Raw genomic sequence first — 16,806 nt, forward strand, 5'->3', positions numbered from 1 at the left:
CATAAAAATCCAAAGTAGGTCACTAATAGTGATGCAATGCTAAATGTTATGAAATCATAAAGACCAAGCTTGATTCCAAAGAAAAGAGAAAAGAAGACATCTCCCTTTACTTCTATGCAGAAATGGATGTCCATGGGTATAAAACATTGCATATAATTCCAATTTGGTTTTGCTAAATACTTATTTCTGCAGCATTTCTTATACCTCCCTTCTCTCTCAATTACCATTGGTACAGACTTTCCCATCATTAATACATAGTCTATTTTAACAATTTCTTAAGAAGTTTTTTTGCTTCCATTCTTTTCTGCTTTTAATCCATCTTTCATTTTGTGATTTGGCTAATCTGTCAAAAATCCTGAGTGGCTTCCCTCTGACTCCAGAGTAAAAATTCAAACTACCTTATCTAGCATTCAAGATTTGCATACTCCCCACCCCCCCAAAAAAGCTGGCACCAATAATCTTTTCCAATTTTATCTCATACAACTCCCTTTTATTGTGCTATGCTCTAATCTATTCTATCATCTAAATATACCCAATACAAATTTTTTTCTAGTTTTGATCATATTGTTCACAATGCACAAAATAAGAACTCAAAAGATATAAACATATTACTACATGGTAAAAATGCTTCAATAATTAAAAATATGAGAAATTAAAATTAAAATAATTCTCAGGTTCCACCCCATACTCATCAATTTAGCAAAGTTGACAAAAGAGAAAAATACTAGTTGCTGAGAGTGTTCATGGGAAAACAGGTACACTAATGCACTATTAGTGGAACTGTGAATTGGTGAATTGGAGAAGACAATATGGAAGTATGTCCTCCAAATCTCTAACTTGTCTCAATCCCTGTAATATTACTGTTAGGTATGTGCCCCACAGGTCAAGAATAAAGGAATAGGTACTGAACTGTAGGTATAAGGATATAATCACACATTTTTGATTATTACTGTAGCAATAGGAGTCCATCAGTTTGGAGTAACTAACCAAACTGTAATATGTGAATGTAATGGTACTTTATTGACCATTATAAAATGATAGACCTGACAAATTTTTTGTTTTTTATTATTTTTTTTATTTTTAAAGCATATGCATAGATAATTTTCAACATTCATCCTTACAAAACCTTGTGTTCCAAATTTTTTCTTTCCCTTTCCCTCACTCTGTCCCCTAGACAGAAAGTAATCTAATACATATTAAACATGTGCAAATCTTCTATATATTGAAGAAAAAAGAAAGAAAACGAAATGCAAGCAAAAACAACAAAAAGAATGAAAACACTATGTGTGATCCACACTCAGTTCCCACAATCTTCTCTCTGGATGCAGATTACTCTCTCTATAACAAGACTGGAACTGGCCTGAATTAACTTGCTGTTTAAATGGGCCACATCCATCAAAATTGATCTTTATATAATCTTGCTCTTGTTGTATAAAATGACCTCCTGGTTCTGCCCATTTCACTTAGTATCAGTTCATGTAAGTCTTTCCAGGCCTCTCTGAAATCATCCTGCTAATCGTTTCTTAGAGAACAATAATATTCCATAACATTCGTATACTATAACTTATTCAGCCTTTCTCTAATGAATGGGCATCCCCTAACTTTCTAATTCCTTGCCATTACAAAAAGACTGCTACAAAGATTTTTGCATATGAGGGTCCTTTTCCCTTTTTTTCTGATTCCTTTGGGATACAGGCCCAGTGGAGACACTGCTGGAACAAAGACTATGAACAGTTTGATGACCCTTTGGAAATAGTTCCAAATTGCTCTCCAGAATGGTTGAATCAGTTCACCACTCCACCAATGATGCATATATATCTACCAGTTTTCCCACATCCCCTTCAATATTTGTCATTATCTTTTCCTGTCACCTTAGCCAATCTGACAGGTGTGTGGCGCTATATTGTCTTAATATATCCTCTGACTATTTAATAATTAAAGAATAAATTTGAGTCAATTCTCTATGTATTTTAGAAATGAGGCTTTTATCAGAATCCTTAAATGTAAACAATTTTTTCCAGTTTATTGCTTCCCTTATAATCTTTTCTGCATTACTTTTGTTTATACAAAACTTTTATAATTTAATATAATCAAAATCATTCATTTTGCATTTCATAATGTACTTTAGTTCCTCTTTGGCCACAAATTCCTTCTTCTTTACAGCTCTGAGAGGTTGACTATCCTTTGTTCTTCTAATTCATTTATAAGATCACTCTTTATGTCTAAATCATTAACCCATTTCAACATTATCTTGATATAGGGTGTTAGATGTGGGTCAATTCCTAGTTTCTGCCATACTCATTTTCAATTTTCCCAGCAGTCTTTGTCAAATAATGAGTTCTTATTCCAGAAGCTGGGGTCTTTGGGTTTATCAAACACTAGATTACTAAAGTTATTAACTATTGTGTCTTGTGAACCTAACATAGATAATATGTTACTCAACTACCACTCTATTTCTTAGCCAGTACCAAATGATTTGATGAACACTACTTTATAGGTTATTTGTAAGTCTGATACAGCTAGGCCACCTTCATTTGCATTTTTTCATTAATTCTGTTGAAATTGTTGATCTTTTATTCTTCCAGATAAATTTTGTTATTATTTTTTCTAACTCTGTAAAATAATTTAGGGGACTTTGATTTGTAAGGCACTGAATAAGTAGATTAATTTAGGTAATATGATTTTTTATTCTATCAACTCAGCCTACCCATGAGTACTTCCTATTTTTCCAGTCAATGAGATCTGATTTTATTTGTGTGGAAAGTGTTTGGTAATTGTGTTCATATAGTTCCTGACTTTGCCTTAGCAGGTAAATTCCCAAATATTTTATATTATTGACAGTTATTTTGAATGGAATTTTTCTTTGTATCTCTTGCTGCTGGACTTTGTTGGTAATATATAAAAATGCTAATGATTTATGTGGATTTATTTTGTAAACTGAAACTTTGCTAAGTTGTGAATTGTTTCTAATAGTTTTTTAGTTGATTCTTTAGGGTTCTCTAAGTACACCATCATATCATCAACAAAGAGTGATAATTTGGTTTCTTCATTACCTACTCTAATTCTTTTAATCTCTTTTTTTTCTCATTGCCAAAGCTAACATTCCTAGTACAATATTGAATAGTAATGATGATAGTGGGCAACTATATTTCACCCATGATCGTATTGGTAATAGTTCTAGTTTGTCCCCATTACATATGATGCTTGCTGATGATTTTAAATAGATGCTACTGATCATTTGAAGGAAAAATCCATTTATTCCTATACTCTCTAGTGTTTTTAATGGGAATGGATTTTGGATTTTATCAAATGCTTTTTATTTGCATCTATTGAGATAATCATATGATTTTTGTTAGTTTGGTTATTGATATAATCAATTATGCTATTAGTTTTCCTAATATTGAACCAGAGCTACATTCCTGTATAAATCTTATTTGGTCATGGTGTATTATCCTGGGGATAACTTGCTGCAACCTCTTTGCTAATATTTTATTTAAAAATTTTGCATCAATATTCATTAGGGAAATTGGTCTGTAATTTTCTTTCTCTGTTTTTACCCTACCTGGTTTAGGTCTCAGCACCATGTCTATGTCATAAAAAAAATTTAGTAGGATTCCTTCTTTCCCTATTTTTCCAAATAGTTTGCATAGTATTAGAACTGATTGTTCTTTAAATGTTTGGTAGAATCCACATGTAAATCCATTTGGCTGTGGAGATTTTTTTTCCTTAGAGAGTTGGATTAATAGCACGTTCCATTTCTTTTTCTAAAAGGAAGGGACTATTTAAGTAATTTATTTCTTTTCAGTTAATCCGGGCAATATATATTTTTGTAAATATTCATCCATTTCACTTAGATTATTAGATTTATTGGCAGACAGTTGAGAAAAGCTCCTAAGTATTGCTCTAATTTCCTCTTCAGTGATGGAAAGTTCACCCATTTCATTTTTAATACTAACAATTTGATTGTCTTCTTTTTTCTAGTCAAATTAACTAAAAATTTATCTATTTTGTTTTTTTAATAAAACTAACTCTTAGTTTTGTTTATTAAATAGTTTTTTTTAACTTTCAGTTTTATTAATCTCCCCTTTTATTTTCAGAATTTAAAATTTGGTATTTAGTTGGGAGGTTTGAATTTGTTCTTTTTGTTAGCTTTTTTAGTTGCATGCCCAATTCATTGATCTCTTTATTTTATGCAAGTAAGCATCTAGACATATAAAACTTCCTCATACAACTGTTTTGGCTGGAGCCCATTATTTTTGGTATATTATCTCATTATTGTCATTCTCCTAGATGAAATTAGCAATTGTATCTATGACTTATTGTTTCACCCACCCATTCTTTAGGATCAGATTATTTAGTTTCCAATTAATTTTTGGTCTATTTTTCCTTAACCCTTTATTACATGTAATTTTTATAGCATCATGATCTGAAAAAGATGCATTTACTATTTCTGCTTTTCTGCATTTGATTTTGAAGTTTTTATGCCCTAATACAAAGTCAATTTTTGTGTAGGTTCCATGTACCATTGAGAAAAAGGTATATTCCTTTCTGTCTCCATTCAATTTTCTCCAAAGATCATTCATGCCTAACATTTCAAAAAATTTATTTACTTCTTAATTTCTTTCTTATTTGTTTTGTGGTTCGATTTATCTAGTTCTGAGAAAGCAAGATTGAGATTCCCCCATTAGTATAGTTTTGCTGTCTAATTCTTCAAGAGAATTGCTCTCTTAATTTCTCTAGGAATTTGGATACTATGCCACTTGGTGCACATATGTTTAATATTGATATTACTTCATTATCTATAGTACCCTTTAGCAAGATGTAGGTTCCTTCTTTATCTCTTTTAATTAGATCTATTTTTGCTTTTGCTTGATCTGAGATCAGGATCACTACCCCTGCTTTGTTTACTTCAGCTGAAGCATAATAGATTCTGCTCCAGCCTTTTACCTTTACTCTGTATGTATCACTCTGCTTTTAATCTATTTCTTGTAAACAACATATTGTAGGAATCTGGCTTTTAATCCAGTCTGCTGTCTGCTTTAATTTTATGGGAGAGTTCATCCCATTCACATTCACAGTTCAAATTACTAACTCTGTATTTCCTGCCACCTTATTTTCCCCAAGTTATACTTTTCTCTTTCCATTACCCCTTTCTCTTCTCTCCAGTATTTTGCTTCTGACCATCACTTCCCTCAAAAAGCCCCTCCCTTTTACAGCCTTTCCCCCTTTCTTAAAGCTTTTCCCTTCTACTTCTGTTCTCCCTTCGATTAGCCTCCCCCTTATCTTTCCCCTTTCTCTCCTACTTCCCTAAAGGGTGAGACAAGTTTCTCTGTGAAGTTGAATATGTCTGATATTCTCTCTGTGAGCCAAATCTGATGAGAGTAAGATTGACATAATGCCCATTTTCCTCCCTTCTTTCCCTCAATTCTAATAATCTTTTTTTGCCTCTTCATGAGATGTAAATTTACTCCATTTAGCTTCCCTTTCCTCTTCTTCCAGTATAATCCCCTTTCTACCTTTTGTTCCTTTTTTTATATCATCACAATAAAATCCAATTATGTCTCCACCCTCTAAGTATATCCATAACAGAAATACAGTTTTCAAGAGTTAAACATATCATCCCATATAGGGTTGTAAGCTTTTTAACTTTTAAAAGAAAGTTTTTTTTCTTTCCTTTTTACATTTTTATGCTTCTCTTGAGTTCTGTATTCAAAGATCAAATTCTCTGTTTAGCTCTTGTCTTTTTATCAGAAATAAGTGAAATTCACCTGTTTCCTTGAATATCATCTTTTCCCCTGAAAGATAATGCTGAATTTTGCTGAATAATTGATTCTTGTTTGCAATTCAAGTTCCTTTGCCTTTTGGAACATTAGATTCCAGGTCCTTCAATCCTTTTAAAGTGGAAGATGCTAGGACCTGGACAAACCTGATTGTGGTTCCTTGATATGTGCATTGTTTCTTTCTGATTGCTTGCATTATTTTCTCCTTAATTTGATAATTCTGAAATATTCCTTGGAGTTTTCATTTTGGGGTCCCTTTTAAGAGATGGTTGGTGAATTCTTTCAAGGGCTATTTTATTCTCTGTTAGTAGGATATCAGGGCAGTTTTCATTAATGATTTCCTGAATCCTGAAAGATGATGTCTAGGTTCCATTTTTCATCATGATTTTCAGGAAGTCCAATAATCCTCAGATTGTCTCTCTAGATCGTTTTTTTAGGTCAGTTGTTTTTTCAATAAGGTGTTTTACATTTTCTTCTATTTTTTTCTTTTCTTTTTTGGTTTTGTTTGACTGATTCTTGATGTCTCATTGAGTCATTCACTTCCATTTGTTCAATTATAATTTTCAGTGAATAATTTTTTTTCAGATACTTTTTTATATCCTTTTGCATTTGGTCAATTGAATTTTTAAATGAGCTGTTTTGTTAATTGATTTTTTTTTCATTTCACAAATTCTGTTTTTCAATGTTTTCAATGATTTGGTTTCTTTTTTCATATCTATTTTGTAAGGAATTATATGATTTTTCCATTTCACTAAATCGACTTTCTAAGGTGTTTTCTCCTTTATTGAGTTATTTACCAAACTCTCCTGCAAAGTTCTCATTTCCTTTCCCCATTTTCTTCTATTTTTTAAGCTCCTTTTTGAATTCTTCCAAGAGAACCTTGTGAGATGGAGATCAATTCATATCATCCTTTGTGGTTCATCTAGAGACAATTTGTCTTTAGTGTCCTCAGAGTTTGAGGTCTGTTCTTTTGCTTTTTTCTCATTTTTAAAGGTTGAAGTCTGCTCTTAGGGCAAAGGAGAGGTTGTCTCAAGTTTCCTCTTCAGGCTTCCCTGTACAGGTCCTGCTGACTTCCTTCCTGTACTGGGTGGGAACGTCCCATGTTATGCTGGGATTCAGAGGCTCACTATTTGCCTTTTGTATTTGCATTGGATGTCTCATAGCTAATCTGTTACTCCATTGGCTTCTGAACCAGGACAGTTTAGTCAACATTGCTATATTTTGGCTAAGAGCCTACCAGTAGTTTCTTTGGTCTGTGGACACCACAGCACCCTTGGTCCCTGAGCTGCACCTGCACTCAGCCACCTCTCCCATGCCTGATTGAAATAGACCTTTTCTTAAGTTCTTCTAAAATGTCTTCTGCTGGAAATGTTATACTCCAAATATTTGTGGGTTCTGTCACTCCAAAACCAGTTCAAAGGTTTGATCTAGAGTTAAACTGAAGGACACCAGGAAGAGCTCAGATAAAAAACTGTCTATTCTCCATTATCTTGGTTCCACTCCCTCAAATGTCAAAAAATCTGACAAATTAAGAGAAATATGGAAAGACATATAAAATTATTCAAAAATGGAAAAAGCAAAAGAATAATTTACATGATACATTACACAATAATAATAATATTCTGAGAGAAAGCCATTTTAAAAGACTACACAACTGTAATATAAGAGATAATCAATGATAACTTTCAAAGATTAACAACAAATTTTTTCTACCTCCAAGCAGAGAAGTAAAGGACCTGAAGTATAGAATCATATGTGCATTCTTGTATTTGGTAACATTTTGAATTGTTTTATTTGGCTTTACCTACATGACAATACAAGGAATACCCCCCTCCCCTTTGGGGAGTGGGGAAGGATGGGATTTAGCGAATAGTGATAGATATGAAAAAAAAAATCAATATATTTGCAATCAAAGACAAAAAGAAATGCAGAAAGGCATACAAAAAGAAATTTTGTTACTATTTTGTTAAACTTAATATGTTTTAAAAACTATACAAATTACAGAAATTCACAATTTTTATACAACCCTCTTTTCTGCTTTTTGTATACTTATATAAAAGGATGGGAACAAGTATTTATTAAAAATCTATTATGTGCCAGGAACTGGGCTAAAACTTCATAGATTTTATCATTTGAAGAAACTGAGGAGAAAGAATTTAAGTGATTTGCCCATAGTCACAAAGATAGTAAGTAGCAGAGACTGAATAAGAAAGCAGGTCTTCATGGTTCCAAGCCAAGTGATCTATTCATTGCATCATCTAACTACCCCTAAATTATTGTGTCTATTGATTATTGTTGAGAAAATTATAAGGAGCAAGTTTTAAAAAAAATGTCAGTGGTGGTGAGTCAATCAATATGGAAGAAGGAAAAATGCTTCTGATACTAGAAGGAGGATTAGAAGATAACCACCGATGTAACAATAAACTTTTTGGAAGAAGGAAGTTGTTGCAGAAGCACACTCTGGTTGAACTCCATTTTTTTTAACAAAGTTAAACAAGCAACAGTATTATTGCTATTGCTACTTAGCACGGTGAATGGAACATAGTAATTGTTAATATATGCTTGTTAACCTGCTTTGTTAAAGTCAACAATTAAGGCAAAAAACCTAGGCCTACCAGAACAGTGGCTAAACTCAGAACATAGGATATGAAATAGGTCCCAGAGCAAGCTGGACAAAGATTCAAAGGTCAACTCAGGTGTAGTCTTGGGGAACTGAAAATAGAATCACAAAATTTCAAAGTTGGGAATTTCCCCAGAAATCACTTAATCTAAGTCATACTCCAAAAAGAATCCCTACTGCGACATAGCCTAGAAATGATCATCTAACCTTTGGTTGAAGATTACAGTGACAAGGAACTCCCTAATTTCTGAATCCATCTGCTTCACCTTTGAACAACTAAAATTTTTATGATTCTTGACTTTATATCAAGACTAAATAATCTTTTAGCATCATCTACCCTTTGCTCCTAATTCTACCCTTTGGGGCCAAAATCTAATACATCTAATGATGTATTATGATATGATATGACATATGATAGACAGCTAGAAAATTCTTCCAGAGTCTTCTCTTCCTTAGTCTAATCATGTTTTTCAAGTGATCTCCATGTGGTTTTTTACCAGCAGCTTTTTTCATCATCCTAGTTACCTTCCTCTGGAAAAGACCTTCCACAACATCCTTCCCAAAATATGTTCTCTAGAATGGAACACAACACTCCAGATGTAATCTAAGAGTGAAACTGTCCCTTCTGTACTGCTGGAAACTATGTCATTCAATGCAAAGACAATATTAGTATATCCAGTAGTCATTTCATACTTGATTCATGTTGAGCTTGAGGTATGCTCAATGTCTTTTCTATTCCTTTCAGTCTATTTTAATCTTACCCAATCTTCTATAAAAGCCTTCTAAGACCTTTTCTATATTCGTCGATATCTCTCTCTTCTATGATTCTACAGCAGTAATTTTCAATATAATTCTTTTGGTACTCAATCAATCAACATTAATTAAGTACCTACTACATGCTAGATATCATACTCAGCATGTGTGATAATAAAGACAAAAATGGAATAAAATTGCCCTTACCCTCAAGAAGTTTCTATTATGTTGGAGGAAACAATATGTACACATATAAAACAAAGTAAAATACAAACAATATATATTTAATATAATTCTAATAATAGGTTCCCTAGTTTCATTGTTTAGTTTTTTAAATTTCTATGTATTTTCTCCTCAACTAGAAGACCTACCCAAGACTTAGGTTCACAATTTGGAAATTCTAAAAAATCCTTCCCGGGACCTCTTGCAGAGTTGCTATAAGACATTTATTTGATGAATCAGTGAATAAAACTGAGCATTTTATTTTACCACTAATAGTATCCTGAAAAGCCAACTCTTATATCAAAGAAGGGGTTAAGGAAATTTTTTAAATTGCTAAGATTATTCTAGATATCAAAAATGTCTGGGTTTTTTTTGACTGGGAAAAATGCTAATGGATTTAAAACAACCAGATTAAATTTTATTTGAGATATATAGACATTTACAAGGCAAGAGAAATGCATTTTTGATCTAATGCCCAGAATAAGACATTAAGAAAATAAAATGAGGTGTTTTCACAACCCCCCAAACACCTCTCTATTTTCTCTCTTTGTAATCAAGGGGGAAAACCCTCACCTTCATGCCAACTCATCACCTTTTTAAGACTCATTCAATTGGGAGTTTACCCTTAGGTTTAAATATAATGTTTAAATCAAGAAGTAAGGCTTCATATGGAAATCAGACAAACAGGCAGGGGGAGTATGATTATAAAACCAGCTGAAGAGGAAAAAAAAAAGACTTTGGAGTCTCTCAGATGTCATGTTGGATTTGTTCTGATTTTCCAGAATGTCCTTTGTAATAAGGTTCCTGTTTAAAACATTTCATAGCTTTCACAAAGTTCCCTTAGAGAATGTTTTCTGGATTATAGAAATGTCAATCAAAGTTAAAAATGGGGAGGACAAAAAGGACCAAGATTTTCTATAGGTAGAAAATCCATTATCACAGAAAGCATTTAAAAAATCCTCTATGGTATTGTTTAATATTAGAGACATAGTTACTTTCTCCTTGGATAAAGTTACCATTAATATTGCCCCAGAATTCTCAGAGAAAGAAGGCTCTGTAAGACCTTCTCAGCCTCTCAAAGAAAGAAGGCCTCAGTATCCTGGGGGATTTTATAAAAGCCCCGTTTACACTCAATTGTGCTAATTCTTTTTATCCTGTGGTTGACTATATCTGTGAAGGCAAAAAGGGAATGGAATTCAGTCCTGATCCTGTCACTGCTTTGTGCCTTGGGTTGATTTAAATGTCATTGTCCCTGGCCCTCATTATAAAACTTCTTCTCATTATTATTCCCTCAGGCTTCTGAATTTAACAGCCAAGATCAGTGGTATATTGAGATCCTTGGGGAAAAGACAGAGAGAGAGAAGAAGGAGGAGGAGGAGGAAGAGGAGGAAGAAGAGGAGGAGGAGGAAGAAGAGGAGGAGGAGGAAGAAGAGGAGGAGGAGGAGGAAGAAGAGGAGGAGGAGGAGAAAGAGGAGGAGGAGGAGGAGGAAGAGGAGGAGGAGGAGGAAGAGGAGGAGGAGGAGGAGGAAGAGGAAGAGGAGGAAGAAGAGGAGGAGGAAGAGGAGGAAGAGGAGGAGGAGGAAGAGGAGGAGGAGGAAGAGGAAGAGGAGGAGGAAGAGGAGGAAGAGGAGGAGAGGGAAGAAGAGGAGGAGGAAGAGGAGGAGGAGGAGGAGGAGAAAGGGAAGGAGAGAGGGAGGGAAAGAGGGAGAGGGAGAGAGAGAAAGGGATGGATAGATAGATAGATAGATAAATGAGATGTTACTGAGTCCCAGACTCTAGTAGAAGGCTTATAAATGCACTCCCTGCTACAGGTACTAAGAAACAGGGTGGGTGCTGCTGTTTGATATGACTAATAGAACTCCAAATTTTTCTAATGGCAAAAGCAGCATTATTATTAGACTTCAAAACAATCTAAATGTTCCTATTTTTGATGAAATACTCAGGGAACAAAAGCTAGAGCAAACTAGGAATTCAGAGATCTGGGGGTTTGTCTTTCCATTTCAAAGTTTTCTTTGTGGGTTTCAGCTTTGTTTTTATGGAAACAGTTATTTGGGGTGGGATATTACTTGCCCCTTCCACATCCACCTTTGGGGATTTTCTCCCCAAGAAGTGATGGTATGAATGGCCTCTTTATTATTGGCCTGATCTGGTCAAGCACATAGCTACATTAAGTATTGGAATAACTGACCCAGGACATGATTTACTCTCCAAGTTTGATTACCTGCATTCCACATTAGGTAGGGAGCACACTGTGATTCAGTTAAAATAGTGCTGGATTTTGAGTCAGAGAACCTATGTTCCAATTCCACCTTAGATCTGTATAATCTTGGGCAATAGTCTTGCCAGCCCCAATCCTCAATTTTTTTCAAATGTGCTATGAAGTGCTTGCATAGACCAGGGCTTCTTAAACTTTTTCCACTTGTGACTCCTTTTTTGCCTGCAAAACTTTTATGTGGCCCCAGATATAGAAGTAAAACAGGCACATAAATCAAATATTTAATGATAATAAATCATAATTTTGCAACTCCCACATTCAATCTACAACACGCCATTTGGAGTCACACTTCAGTTTAAGAACCTTTGGTGCAGACTATTCCTAAAGTTCGTTTCAGCTCTAAAAAATATGAACAGATATCTTAGCCCATTTGGCAGTCACATAATAACTAATTCTTCAATCACTATTTAAAGATATCATCCCTGAAAGTCCACAGTTTGCTGAATCACATTATAGTGGAAACAGTAAAAGCTTTTACATGAAATCTGAGGGCTCCACTCATGCTTTAGGATTATAGATTTAGAACTGAAAAGAATGTTAATTCATCTTCTTCATTGTAGTGGAGGGAAACAATAGGGTTCTTAGTTCTCTGTTCCTTTCCCCATCACCATATCACCATCACTGACAAAACAGAACAGGGACACCAAGAACTGAGGGCATTTAAAATTTTTTTAATAATTTCATGTATTGCTGTGCCTAAAGAAATTCATCCCAAAGTGGCCAGACCACTGCTGTACATACCTCTCTGTCCTTAGCTGGGATGGTCCTTGGAAAACAGAAGCAAACTGTTGCCAGCCATTCCTTTCCAGCATGGTAGAGCCTGTCAGAGCCTGTGCCCTGCTGACATAGCTTTCAAGAATTTAAGGTTATTTCCATGCCACAGTGAGTTTTCCAAGTAGGACTTCAGGTAGGATACAAATTAATAAAACTAGAAAGGAACTTCAGGTAGCTGGATGGGGTAGTCTAGAGGGACTTCAGGTAAAGGGAACAACTAGGAGTCTACTATAATAATGCAGGCAAGAATTAAGGAAACTGAATTTAGGTTGGTGTTGGTATAAGTGCATATAAGGGGATTCTGTGGAAATAGTATCAAATAATAGCCAATGATTGGATTGTGGAGTGAGGAAAACAGGAAACTAAGCATGATTTTGAAGTTGCTAACAAAGGGGCCCAGAAGGATAGTGATACCCTCTTCAGAGATAGGGAAGTTCATAAAAGGAGTGGATAAGTCAATTTTAAGAGAGAAGGAATAAATAGGGAGTTCTTTTTTAAATACGTTAAGTTGGAGATGGTGATAGGATACCCAGGGACAAAATGTCTTCTATTAGACCAGTTGGGAGCTCAGGAGAATGAAATAAAGATTTGTAACTCTTCCGCATGGAGAGACAAAATAGTAGCTGAAAAAGCATAGAGAGAGAAAAATAAGAGAGCCCACAACAATCCCCTGAGTAAAACTACACACACAAAAAAAACTACAGATAAAGATCCAACAAAGGAGACTGAAAAATAGGGGTGAAGCAGTTCTGAGAAGAATCCAGAGAGAAGAGTGTCAGAGAAACAGAAAAGATAATTCTCAGAATAATATGATCAATATTGCCAAAACCAATCCAAATGTCCTTATCCTATATAATTTTTTTCCAAGTCTTTTCACAAAACCTCTGCAAAAGTACACAATACACTGAAGAACTTCCAATTCTTTTAATATTGGAATAATACCAGTAAAGCTCTAATTTTACCTTTATGTCTGGTGTACCCCATTTTTCTTTTCTTTTTTTAAAGTATTTTTTTTAAAATAACTTTTTATTGACAGAACCCATGCCAGGGTAATTTTTTACAACATTATCCCTTGCACTCACTTCTGTTCCGATTTTTCCCTTCCTTCCCTCCACCCCCTCCCCCGGTTGGCAAGCAGTCCTTTACATGTTAAATAGGTTACCGTATATCCTAGATACAATAGATGTGTGCAGAACTGAATAGTTCTCTCGTTGCACAGGGAGAATTGGATTCAGAAGGTATAAATAACTCAGGAAGAAAAACAAAAATGGAAGCAGTTTATATTTATTTCCCAGTGTTCTTTCTTTGGGTGTAGCTGCTTCTGTCCATCCTTGATCAATTGAAAATGAATTAGCTCTCTTTATTGAAGAGATCCACTTCCATCAGAATACATCCTCACACAGTATCATTGTTGAGGTATATAATGATCTCCTGGTTTTACTCATTTCACTAAACATCAGTTCATGTAAGTCTCACCAGTCCTCTCTGTATTCATCCTGCTGCTCATTTCTTACAGAACAATAATATTCCATAATGTTCATATACCACAATTTACTCACCCATTCTCCAATTGATGGGTGTCCATTCAATTTCCAGTTTCTAGCTACTACAAACAGGGCTGCCACAAACATTTTGGCACATATAGGTCCCTTTCCCTTCTTTAGTATCTCTTTGGGGTATAAGCCCAGTAGTAGCATTGCTGGATCAAAGGGTATGCACAGTTTGATAACTTTTTGAGCATAGTTCCAAATTGCTCTCCAGAATGGCTGGATGTGTTCACAATTCCACCAACAATTGTACCCCATTTTTCTAGGCACACATTTTGAAGTGTGCCAATTCTTCTGTACAAGTAATCTTTGACATAATCTACAACCTAATTACACCCACTATGCAAGTTTTCCCACTACCCTTTAGGTCACCTACAATATTTAATTTTCTGATACTATAGTACTCCATGATTATAATTACATATCATTCAAAGGATTATTATGTTATTCCATAGCCCACAAGCTAACAATTACTAATAACACGGAGCTTTGTTCCAGACCCAGTTCCTAGTAATTTCTCCTAGGTACAAAGTCAGCTTCTTGAGGGCAAGAATTATTTGTTTTATATTGGTATTCCCACTGCCTTGTATAACTAGATGTTAACAAGTGTTTATTGAATTGAATTGAATTGAATTACCAGTATGTGCTCCTAGTTGCTATGGTTTCTGCAAGAAGAAGAAAGCACCTCATTCAATTTTCCTTTTCTCAATACCTATGAGATTTATAACAAATTATGTTTGGGAGTTATATGAATGAGGTTTGTTTCAGGGATTTCCCACCTCCAAAGTGAAGCTTCACTAACTAATGTAACCCAAGCAATGGAAAAAACAATGAAGCAAGCCTCCCAAGTATTATCTGGAACTTGGTCACTGAATAACTGACTTGCAACAAACTATTTTTTGTTGTTGTTGTTGTTCTCTGTTTCCCAAGAAACTTGAAATCTTCTTAATGTGAATTACTTCTGAGAGAGCTTTCTAAAAGGGAAGAATCTTCTTACAAATACCTGAAGACCAAGCAGAGATTAGCCAGGACAAAGAATCAAAATTCCAGATTCCTGAAAAAGGGACTTTCCCTTGGTTTAAATGGAAATTTCCCTTAATCCTCTGCAGTAATTTCTTTGGAATGCACATTTTGACTTGCTAGGTTGGTATCAGAGCTGCATTCCTCTGTCCTTCCCATCTCCCCTTCTTCCTCCTCTCTAACATCTGGGGAAGAAAGGAATGATGCAAATTCTTATAAGGTAATCTAATGGGTAATAAAAATCTCTTGACTCGAATGGAGTACAAACTGAGCATGAATCAGCAGTATTACTATTAGGAAATAAAGCTAAGATGATAATGCAAGACACAGAAAGGATTATGTCATATAAGAACACTGAGTTGATTATCCTTACTAAGAAGGATGGTGGACATTTATATAGCATTGTAGGGTTTAAAAAGTACTTTATATCCATTAGAACTTTTTGAGCTTCACAGAAGCTTTAAAGTACTACTATTCCCATTTTCCAAATGAGAAAACTGAAATTCAGATGCAGATTTTAGACTCAGTTCTCTTTTTACTCCTAGGCTGATACTCTTTCCATTACACTCTGCTGAGTGTCAAGGATCACTTGTGCTCTTAGTTTAGGAGTGTGCCCAAGTTTTAGTTCCTGCAGGATGTGGGAATAAGTACAAATATATCTATACAAAATATATACCTGCATTATTTGTGTGACTTCATATGTATGATGAGCATCATATTTCTTGCCTTCTTGATGGGTTGGGAAATGAGTGAAGGCATTAATTTTTTACCATTAATACAATCTACATTATAATATTATATATAATATGAACTATATGTATAAGCATATATTTTAAGATTAAAGGAAGACTATTAAACATTTAGACAACTTAGTGAAGCCTTTTTTTCCCTTGGCCAGTGGTCAATAATATAGTTTGAATTCTTACTACACTCTACTTGGTGTTTTTGAAAAACATAAAAGATTGTCCTCAAGAGTTTATACTCTGCCTGCTGAGTGGGGAAGACAGAATAAAAAAAAAAATGTGAAAAGACCAAATAGTTAAGTCAAGGAAAATAAATACATGAATATAGCTGTAAGGAATAATAAGTGAGCTTTCACTGTTTCTTTGGTGTTTGCCTGAGATAAAAAATATTCCTCTAGATAACCTTTCTGATTAGGCTGGTAAAGTTGTATACATCCCATATAAAGCTAAAGAGTCACTTTTGTCCCAGGGTCTACATTTAACTTGCTTGGTAGCTTCTAGCTTTCTGGATCTCTGTTTCTGTTAAGTAAAATGACCGATTTGAACTGAATAGTCTCCAAGGTCTTTTCCAGTTTTGTCACTTTTTATTCTTGGATCTGTGATTATTATTCTAGATTACCCTGTAAAGCCTATTCCTGACTGCTCCATAAGAAGACTTTGTCTTCTTTGGGCAAATCAGCCTCCATTCCTCAATATTCCTTGGCTGACATCCAAACCTAAAAGCGGGATACACCTTGTTTGTGAAAGTTCAGAGACAAACATCATCACTTGCCACTGACATAATAGCAGAGGGGTAGAGGAAGAGAAGGTACACATGGTAGTTCTAATTAATTTTAGACATGAGGATAGAAATATTGGATGAGTTTTTTCTTTTGCCTACTGAATATCAGATTAGGCAATTAATTCTTCAAAGTTGCCAATATTTTCTTGGAAATAAGGAAACAATTGCAAAAAAGGAAATTATTCTATGATATCACTGAAATTGATTCACTTTAACTGCATCTGAAAGGAAAAGCCAGTAAACATCTGTGGTAGAATCTGAAACCAAGTATTTCTGATTCCAAGTAATTGG

Source organism: Antechinus flavipes, chromosome 1, assembly GCF_016432865.1.
Source record: "Antechinus flavipes isolate AdamAnt ecotype Samford, QLD, Australia chromosome 1, AdamAnt_v2, whole genome shotgun sequence".
Taxonomy (NCBI): domain Eukaryota; kingdom Metazoa; phylum Chordata; class Mammalia; order Dasyuromorphia; family Dasyuridae; genus Antechinus; species Antechinus flavipes.